Here is a 9,733-nt window from a genome sequence, read left to right on the forward strand (position 1 = left end):
AGATATAAAACCCTTAGGGTATGATGTGTTATGCGCAATTCGGACGCCCAATTTTAAACTATGCATGATTTTTTTTTTTTAAAGTAAATATTTTGACATTTTGCGTATTATTTATTTTCCGCATCCTTTGTTTCGATTATGACTCTATTCTTGTAATTCTTGCTTTGCATACTCAGTACATTTTCATCTTGACCCCCCTTTTTCGGGGGCTGCGTTTCATGCCGCGGTACGAGACGCTTGACTTGGTGATCCACCAGCCTAGGACACCTATTCTGCTATTTGGGAGTGCTCCTTCGTCCGGAGCTTATATTTTGGTATATATACTTTTCCGTTGCATATGTATATATTCATTCAGGGGTCCGACGGGGCCCTGTCCCGTCATATGATTCCGTTGTTCTGTTTAGAGGTCTGTAGACATGTATGTGAGTCATGGTTATTTCCGTACAAATGTGTTCGCATGTTTTGTGTTTGGGTGGTTTCATTCGCCGTGGCAGCCTTGTCGGCTGCATATGCGTATATTTGATATGTTATGTACATTATGACAGCCTACTTGACTTTTATGATATATGTTTGCTCTTATGCGATAATGCGATACTATGTGTGACCATTTGTATTTATGCGAGTTTAGTATGCTGATTCTTAGTATCAGGTGCGTATGAGTGTCCAATTCGGACACTAGTCATGGCCTACGGGGTTGGGTCGTGACAAGGTGGTACTCGGGTACTAGGGTCGGGTGCCCCTCATGCCCCTCGTCGGGGTATAACAAGAGTGAGCCATTTAGTGTGTTAGTTGCATGTTATGCTTACTTTAGGTATTATCATTTGCCTTATGATGATTACCTTGTGTGTTTTGTGAGGAGACATGTACTCATTATCTCTTGTGTTTTGCAAGGTTCGGTTTCAAGGATGAATACTTTCTAAGAAGGGGAGGATGATACGATCCCAAGGAGCACATATTATTAAATATCCTTCACCCGAGGTTGAGCCAAGGAACTCCAAGCCTTGCAAGCCATGTTGATGCAAAGAGAGGCGTTGGAAACCTTTGAGGAGCTTTATAGGAGAGCATATGACGTGTGGATGATTGCTTGGTCGTATGGAGTGATAATGAGATAGAGGGAGACGATGGTGGCTAACCATGTAAAGAGGCTATTCTTTAAAGTCAAGCCATCATCCCTAAAGAAGACTACTAAACAAGGCACTTACTTCATTAAGGATACTATTGTAATAACTAGTTACTTGGTCATTTCATTACTTAGATTATGTTAAATTGAAATGAATATTCTAAAATGAGTGATAGTTTGTTTGGTAAAACTAGTGCTAATCTAGTGATTAGTGATAGTTAATCATGATGGATTCCATTGTTGGCTATGAAACCATTTTCCATTGATTTTCAATTGAGTTGTTCATTTGTGGCTTCATTTGGATTACTCTTGGTTGATTATCCAATTGTATAGGTTCGTTAGTACGAATCGATTAGGAGGGTTTAGGTTTCATATAGCTAAGTTTGCCTATAATTCCTTTACTAATTGGGTCTTACTCTATCTTTGCATTTCTCATCTCAATTTCTTTACTTCTCATCTTTGATTTCTAATCTATCTTTACTTTCCGCGTATTTGTAGTTGAGTCTATTTCTTCCACAAGCCAGATCGTATCATTAATCACTCCAAAACTAGTAATAATGGTCTGAACTTGGAGAAGAATCACAAAAGCTTTAGCCTTGAATCCTTGAGATGGGTTTTCTTGAAAACCCTAGGTTAGAAACAATGGATTTCTATTTAGAATTCATGAATATGTGTTTGAATTCACTTGAAAGGCTTGGAAATAGACATATCTTGATGTATGAGAGTGATTGGAGGAGAGAACATTCATGCTAGGGCTTGAAACGATGAAAAATAGAATAAAAGACTTAAAACACGTATTTATACTGTTCCCTGAGTCAGCAATTGTGCGAGCACAATGTACCCATGTACGGCTCGTACATAAATGTACGGTCTGTATCAACTGATCATACTTCGATTTGTAAAAGTCCAGAACATGCGATTTTTCCATGCCTCGATACGGACCGAAAGTACAGTCCATACTTATTTGTACGGTGCAAGGTATGGGCCTTATAAATTGTACGGACCGTAAAACTCTACCATAATTTCTGGGGTCTAGATATGGTACAATGTACGACCGGTATAACATTATACGGTTTGTATAACCCTGGAGTAAAAACTGTTAGTTTACTGAACGAAAAATAATTTTAATTTCAACACTCCCCGTCTGATTTCCTAACTCCTGAATCATGAACATAGCTTTTTTTGAAGGTACGAGGTGTTGCACTTGCCAACAGAGTGACATACACACTAAAACTTTGTCTTTTGCCGGCAAATAATTCCTTGTTAAGGCTATCCTTTCCTCCATTCCTCTACATATCATCTCAATTACTCAACTCCCTAAGAACATTATTCAATAGATGGAAAGAGTAATAGATAATTTTCATGGGGACAGAGTGATGGAAGAAGTAACATCACTAGATTGTTTGGAGGAGATTGTCGGACTAATTAAGGGGGGGCGGGGGGTATAGGTTTCAGGCCTATACAAAGCTACTATGATGCTTTCTCGGCAAAAAATTGGTGGAACTTTAGATGCAAACCTTATCTTCTTAAAACATTTTGGAAGCTAAATAATGCAAAAGATCTCATCTAATGTCTAAAAATAGAGCTATGCTGATTCTCATCCTTAGAGGAGATTGGTAGAGACTAGAACCAAAGCAGAAAAATTTATTCTCTACAAAATTGGAGAGGGTGAGGAATTCTTCTAGTAGACAATTGGATAGGTTTTGGTGCTTTGGCCAACCTTGTGACTCGGGAGTATAGATCAAGAAAGATCAACGTCTCTTATTTCTCGAATAATAACTGATGGAAGGAAGATGAGCTAAAAAGATCTTACCAGATAATTTGGTGGAGCTGGTTAAGAATGTCAAGCTTGAACCTCACATGAAAGGCTATCCCATATGGCTAACTGATGAAACTAGGGACTTCTCTTCTAGATCTTTTTGGAAAAATATTCGAACTTGCAGATCCATATCACTCACTACCAAGAAGACTTGGCATGCCAAACTTCCCTTTAAAGTGTTTTTTCATGCTAAGAATGCTTCATGAAAAATTTTCCACTTATGACAAAATTCAAAGATTTGGGATTCATGGCCTATCCATTTGTTGGAGAATGTAGATCACCAATTCAGACATGGAGACATGAAACACATCTGGCTATTTTTTTGCAACTATGTTGGTGTTCAATATAATAATCAAACTATGAATGGCTTGACTCTTTAATAGTGGTTGACAAAACCAAATAATCCTGTGCATGGTCTTCTACTTCAATATACTCCCTCAGTTATTTGTTAGGAAAAATGGAAGACTAGATGCGATAAGAGGTTGGAGCAAATCCCTATTTCCAATAGCAGAATCATTAGTCGGGTATGAGAGTTAGTTGGTTTGATTTTTAACAACCAGTTTCCTTTTCTCAAAAGTTCTTTCAAGTGGCACAGATTTATGATATGGTGGAAGGGGCTACATAATAGATGGACATCAGAACTATCAAATGGATCATGCCATCATCAAATATCTTGAAGTTAAATATTGATGGTGTTGCAAAATAAATCTAGGTGAAAATATAAGAGGAGAAATTCTACAGGTGTAACGACCCTTCCAGTTGTTATGGGTAATTAGGACTCCGTTGGGAATTTCGAGGTCACGGGTGGATTTGTGAGGCGTCTTTGTGTATGTGTACATGTTTTGTGTTGCGTTTTTGAGGCCTTGGATGAAATGTGGGGTGATTGGGGGAAAAACTAGACAAAATCGAGTTCACTGCCCAAAATGAGCCGCCGTGGCGGTACTGCAATGGCGGTACTCGGACCGCTGCCAGCGGCCATCCATTTTCCTTGGTGGCCGCTATAGCAGGCAATGTACCGCTATAGCAGTAGATGGACCGCTATAGCAGTCACAACGATTTTGTGGCGGGCCACTATAGCGATCAAGTGTCGGCTATAGCGATACCGCTGCAGCGGCGTGATAACCGCTGTAATGGTCGACGTAAAACGATGGCTTAATTTATATACTCGGTTTATTTTCTCTTCTTACAAAACACAACACACTTCCCAACAAGCACCCAGAGAGAATTTTTTCAAGCTAGGGTAAGATAACCTTGAGAGTAAGTTCCATTGCTTTTCATTCTTATCATTCCCTTCCCCTTCATTATTGTAATCATCTTCATGGGTCTTAAATGGTGAAAGTGAAGTAGAAACACTAGAATGTTAATAACCTGCTAAACTTGATGGGTTGGGGTTATTGTTGCTTATTTATCATTTAAATGGATTGATTAGTTTCTATTGTCATAAATTGAACTTTTAGAATAGTAAACTAAGTAATTTGAGACCTAGGGTTCTATAAAAATGGTGTCTTTGCCATAGAAAACTTTTTGTAATGGGAATGTTTGATAGAATGTTGTATAAATTGATGGTAATGAATACCAGGGGCCTTGATAGGTTGTTTACCACCTAGAAAATCGTCCACCTTTAGAATGGGGAAATGGAAGGGTATTCTTGCTTTGGTGTTTGTAAATTGAGCAACGTGACTCATTGAGCCTTCTATTTTTAGACCATAAACGTATTGAGGCTTTGAGAAAAGGAAAGGCTATAGCAGAGTAACCTACGTGTTCTAGCTCTTCTATGAGGTAGGCTACGGTTTACTTAAGTTAGACTTTAGTTAGTTGATTGTATGTTTGGTGATCTCCTTAGGAGAAAGCATGTCTAGTTTTCATGCATGGTATTGTGTGGTTAAATTCCTACGTGAATGTGATTGATTGATTGTGTAGGCTCCGTGCCATTATTCCTGTGTGATTTAAATCTACAGTGGATGTGTTGTGATGAGAAACTAATATAATATTCTCAAGGGTATTGTAACATGAAATGATGAGTTGATTGTTGCTATTGGAAAGGTAAGAAACACTGTTCTGTAAGAGTTATGGAAAGGCACTCATGTGACCTAGATTATGGGCTCGTGGTCCGAGGATCATTCTTAAAACGAGAGGTACTTTGATATGTCCCATGACCGAGGTTTGTTTCGGGGCGGAGGTTTGTGCTCGAGTCCGAGGAGTAGATCCAGAACGGGTGGTACATGGACACCATGGGTACCCTGCACGTCATGGCTATATCGAGCTAAGACATCAGCTGGCATGTATGTACAGCGAGTGAGGTTATTGTGGTAAATTTATTTCCGTTCTGACTTGCGTGTTTGTGATGCTTGACATCTTGGTGATTTGATTGTGATAGTGATTTGTTGACTTGCTGTGACATACTGATATTTATGACTCTTGACTGGCTTGTTTTATTCTATTGATTTTACGAAATATGCATGATACTAAACTTAGTCGGCCTATGATATCTACCGGTACGTAGTGTTTGTACTGATACCACCTTGCGGCATTCTTTGAGTGCAAATTGTGATATAGAGACCGCTGCTCGTCCTCACATCTAGCGTGGAGGATATTTGTTGACAGATTTTGGGTGAGCTTCTTCCCATGCCAGGCCGCCCGAAGATCTTCTTTCTATTATGTCTTTTCATACTCTGGACATTATGGATTACTTACTTGTTAGACTTCAGATTCTTAGATATGTTTTTAGCTTAGAGTCCTGTACGATGACTTTCAGATTTTGGGGATTGTAACTTATGTCAGATTTTGGGGATTGTAATAATAATTGTTTAGCTTGGTTAATATAAAACTGGATTGAATGGATAGGTGTCTTGTATGTTGGTTCGCCCACTAAGATTTAGATGGGCGCCAGTCATGGCGGGTTAGGTCGTGATAAAGTTGGTATCAGAGGTTTAGGTTCGTCGATCTCATCGTACAAGGACATGTCTAGCAGAGTCTTGTAGATCGGTACGGAGATGTCTGTACTTATCTTCGAGAGGCTGTCGGACAATAGGAAAACTCCCTTTTTTTTCTTCTTTCGTGCTACATGATTTCAATTGGTATCGGCTGATTCAAATTGGTATCTGACCATCCTTGATTCTCTCGTAGATAACGAGAACACGCGCGGCAGCAGCTAGAGGTAGAGGTGGAGGCAGAGGATCTGGCAAAGGGGCGGCCTCTACTGGAGGCGGCCAGTGGTTGACCTCACGCCTCCAGTGGTTCCTAATGAGGTAGCGAGAGATGCAGCCGCACCGCCCTAGCCGGCGGTAGTGCGGGGTCCCACCGGAGTCGTGGGCGCTCGGGGGTATACCGGATGTTATGGCACGGTGTTGCATTGGTTGCATGGGTTAGCACGGCCGAGGCTATGCCCCGGATCCGAGACGAGCACGGCTCCGGGTTCGGTGGCGGCGGTGGCACCTCGCTTGGATGAGGTTTTGGGTTTTGAGGCCTTCCCGAGGCGGGCTTGATCGTGGCCGCGGTGAAAATATGATCTGTTTTGGAGGTTCACTAAAATGAAGCCTCCTATGTTTTATGGTACTGAGTCGGAGGACGCACATGAGCTCATCATCGACTGTCATGAGAGGCTCCATAAGATGGGGGCCGTGGATAAGTACGGGGTAGAGTTTGTGACCTTCCAGTTCTTGGGTGATACCAAGCTTTGGTGGAGGGCTTATGTGGAGTGTAGGCCAGCTGGGTCTCCTTCGTTGACTTGGGTTCAGTTTTACTCTGTATTTCTGGACAAGTACGTTCCGCGTACTCTGAGGGACCGAAGGAAGGATAAGTTCGCTACTGTTGGATAGGGGAACTCGTCTGTTGCTCTGTATGAGTCCCATTTCCACTCCCTTTCTCGTTATGCTATTCAGTTGCTGCCCACTGAAGGGAAGAGGATACGGCGGTTCGTGAAGGGGTTGGACACCGGACTGCAGTTATCTGCTCTTCAGCTTGTAGCTATTGGGGCTTCATTTCAGGAGATAGTGGAGCATGTCTGTATCGTAGAGGGGCTTAGGCATAAGATTTATGCAAGGCAAGTTGAGAAGAAGGCACGTAAGGTTGGGATGTTCAGTAACTCCTTCTCGAGGGGTCAGAGTTCGCAGGTATATTCAGGGCGTCCGCTTTAGTCCGCGATGCAGGTGTCAGCTGGGGGCCCATCAGGGGAAAATTATCAGACTTCCGATCAGCATGGAGGCTACACTACTTCGTTAGCTACGGTTCAGCAGCCTACGCTTGACCGTGCCTGCTTCAAGTGTGGTGAGATAGGGCTTATTAAGAGTTATTGCCCCAGACTTAGACAGAGTGGGCAGGGAACTCAGTATCAGACTCCTCGAGCTCTATTTCCACCAGATAGAGGGGGTAAAGATCGCGCACTGATGTGCCGGGAAATTACGGCACATTTAATACTCTTTTACGAGAAGTTTTGCTTGTTTTTAGGCAAGTATGTGTTGTTTTGATGTGTTTTTGACATGTTTCAGGTAAATCGGGAAGTTTGGGTTCAAGGAGTAGAAGTTACTGAAAAGTTGCCTTTGAAGCTTGATTTTCACGATCCGTAGAAAGTTTCACAGACCGTATTTCTGGTAGTACAAAAGGTGGCAACGTAACAGAATGTCACAGTGGATAGATGCTGAACCACGGACACTTATACGGACCGTACAATATTGTACGGGCCGGATAAGTAGATGCGACGACGTTGGAAGATGCTTCACGAGAAAGATTGTACGAGCCGTATAACATTATACGAACCGTGGAAGGCCAATTCGTATTATTCTGCAGTATTAATCGGATGAAGGTCGTATAAGTCTTGTACGGTCCGCAAAAAGTTATACGGACCGTATAAGTACCGCCTGGGACTTAAGTGCAAATTCTGTAATTTTACGTTTTTGAAACCTATAAATAGTCCATTGTAGGGTTTAATTATTATCAGTTATTATATTTTGACTTTTGTCTTAGAACATTAAATACCCTCTAGTTTTTGAAGGTTCAAGAACATCAATTCAAGTATTATCAATTCCTCTTTTCTTCCAAAGCAAGTAATTATGAATTCTTCAATTTCTTATTTCTTGTTCTTTGTCATGAGTAGCTAAATTCACTTACTAGGGTTCTGAACCCAATGATGGGTGTTGTGTGATTGGGTTGTGATTGATATACACATAATGGATTATTAGGGTTTATTTATTCTTCATTTTTCATTCATAATTAATGGTTGCAAACATTGATTAAAGCCATAAACCTTGATTTATTTGGGAAAATAATTAGGGTTGGTACGAATAAATAACAAGAACTTAAAGCTTTAAACTTTGTTTAATAAATTCACTTAGGAATAAGAAGAATTTACTTGGCATGATTAATCGTTCTTCATAGTTACTTTCTTATATTTGGAAAAATTATAGAAAGAGATAATCTTTATTTATTGGGAAATAGTAGAGATTCATATAGAGATTAAGTGCATTCATATAATGATCCATTATAAGTATATCAAGATCAATACCCATGATCATACACTCTATCTAACGGGGACACAACCTTAGTTTCTTTTACCATAAATTACCACCAAAGCAAGTAGTTAGTAATTAGTCACTAAAAACCCAACTATTACCAAAATCATCGGATTAAGACATTAGACCTAAACATAGCATCCTACGATTTTAGTAACCTTTTCACACCATATTCCTTGTGGGATTCGACCCCAACCTTGTTGGGTTACTATATGTGACAACGTCCGCATTATACCATTAATAGGTGTAATTTGAGCGTATCAAATTTTGGCGCCGTTGCCGGGGAATACGGTTTTGAAATTACTAAATAGTGTTTGCTTTATTGAAGTCTTTTGCTTATTCCATCACACCTTGTTTGCTACTCTGTGTAAACCAGGTGAACATGAATCAGAATCAGTAAAATCAACGTACTGGTAACCAGGGGAATCGGTTGAACAATCAGGCGAATGAATCAGATGATTAGAATATTTTCGCTGATCTTGTTCCGGAAGAGGACTATGCATCTGCTATTGTTCAGCCTCGAGTTAGAGCTGCTACTATGAAAATTAACTCCTCTCTATACCAGTTGTTGAAGCTTGAGGGATACTTTCGGAACTCTATTATGGTTGTGCAGAATGACCCTCAACGTCATTTGCAGAATTTTGTGGATGTGTGTGCTAATCACATCTAGAACAACGTTCCACAAGATGCTATTCAGCAATTATTCAAAGGTTATTCAAATATTCCTTAACCGGAGAGGCAAGAACATGGTTTGAGAATCATCCGAAATTCAATTACTTCATCGAGCAGATGGTGGTCGCTTTTCTCACAAAATGGTACCCCCCCCCCCCTAGCAAGAAGGCTGAAATTCGTGACAAGATCTATGAATTTAAGCAGCGACCGGGGGAACAACTATATGAAGCCTAGGAGATTTTCAAGGAGTATTTGCAGAAGAGCCCAAATCATGGTTTTCCGGATCACATACTAATGGAGAAGTTCTACCGAGGGCTAGATCCGATGGTTGTTTCATGAACAAATCTTATCGACGGGTGCAGACCACCATACTATTGAGAAGTTAATAATGCAGCTGATGGTTGTTTCATGAACAAATCCAAAGAGGACTTCCGTGGTGACCACCATACTATTGATAAGAAGCTTGCAGACAACAATATGAGGGATATTTCTAGAGAGCAACTAACAATGGTAGGGCATGACGGCACCCGACGCTCTCATCAGAGTCGAGCGAACCCTTAGACATTCGCTCTATCAAAACCTGTCATTTCAAAAACTTTTAAAAACATGAAACTT

The 9,733-nt window shown here is 40.6% G+C and overlaps 1 non-coding gene across 1 annotated transcript; it reads right to left on the reverse strand.

Annotated features, from left to right (window-relative positions):
• Nucleotides 1–9,290: 9,290 nt before the first annotated feature.
• Nucleotides 9,291–9,396, reverse strand: LOC132048463 (small nucleolar RNA R71). The gene has a single exon (XR_009412996.1). It is a non-coding gene; the product is annotated as a small nucleolar RNA R71 (small nucleolar RNA).
• Nucleotides 9,397–9,733: the final 337 nt, after the last annotated feature.

The sequence above is a fragment of the Lycium ferocissimum genome, chromosome 2, assembly GCF_029784015.1.
Source record: "Lycium ferocissimum isolate CSIRO_LF1 chromosome 2, AGI_CSIRO_Lferr_CH_V1, whole genome shotgun sequence".
Classification (NCBI taxonomy): domain Eukaryota; kingdom Viridiplantae; phylum Streptophyta; class Magnoliopsida; order Solanales; family Solanaceae; genus Lycium; species Lycium ferocissimum.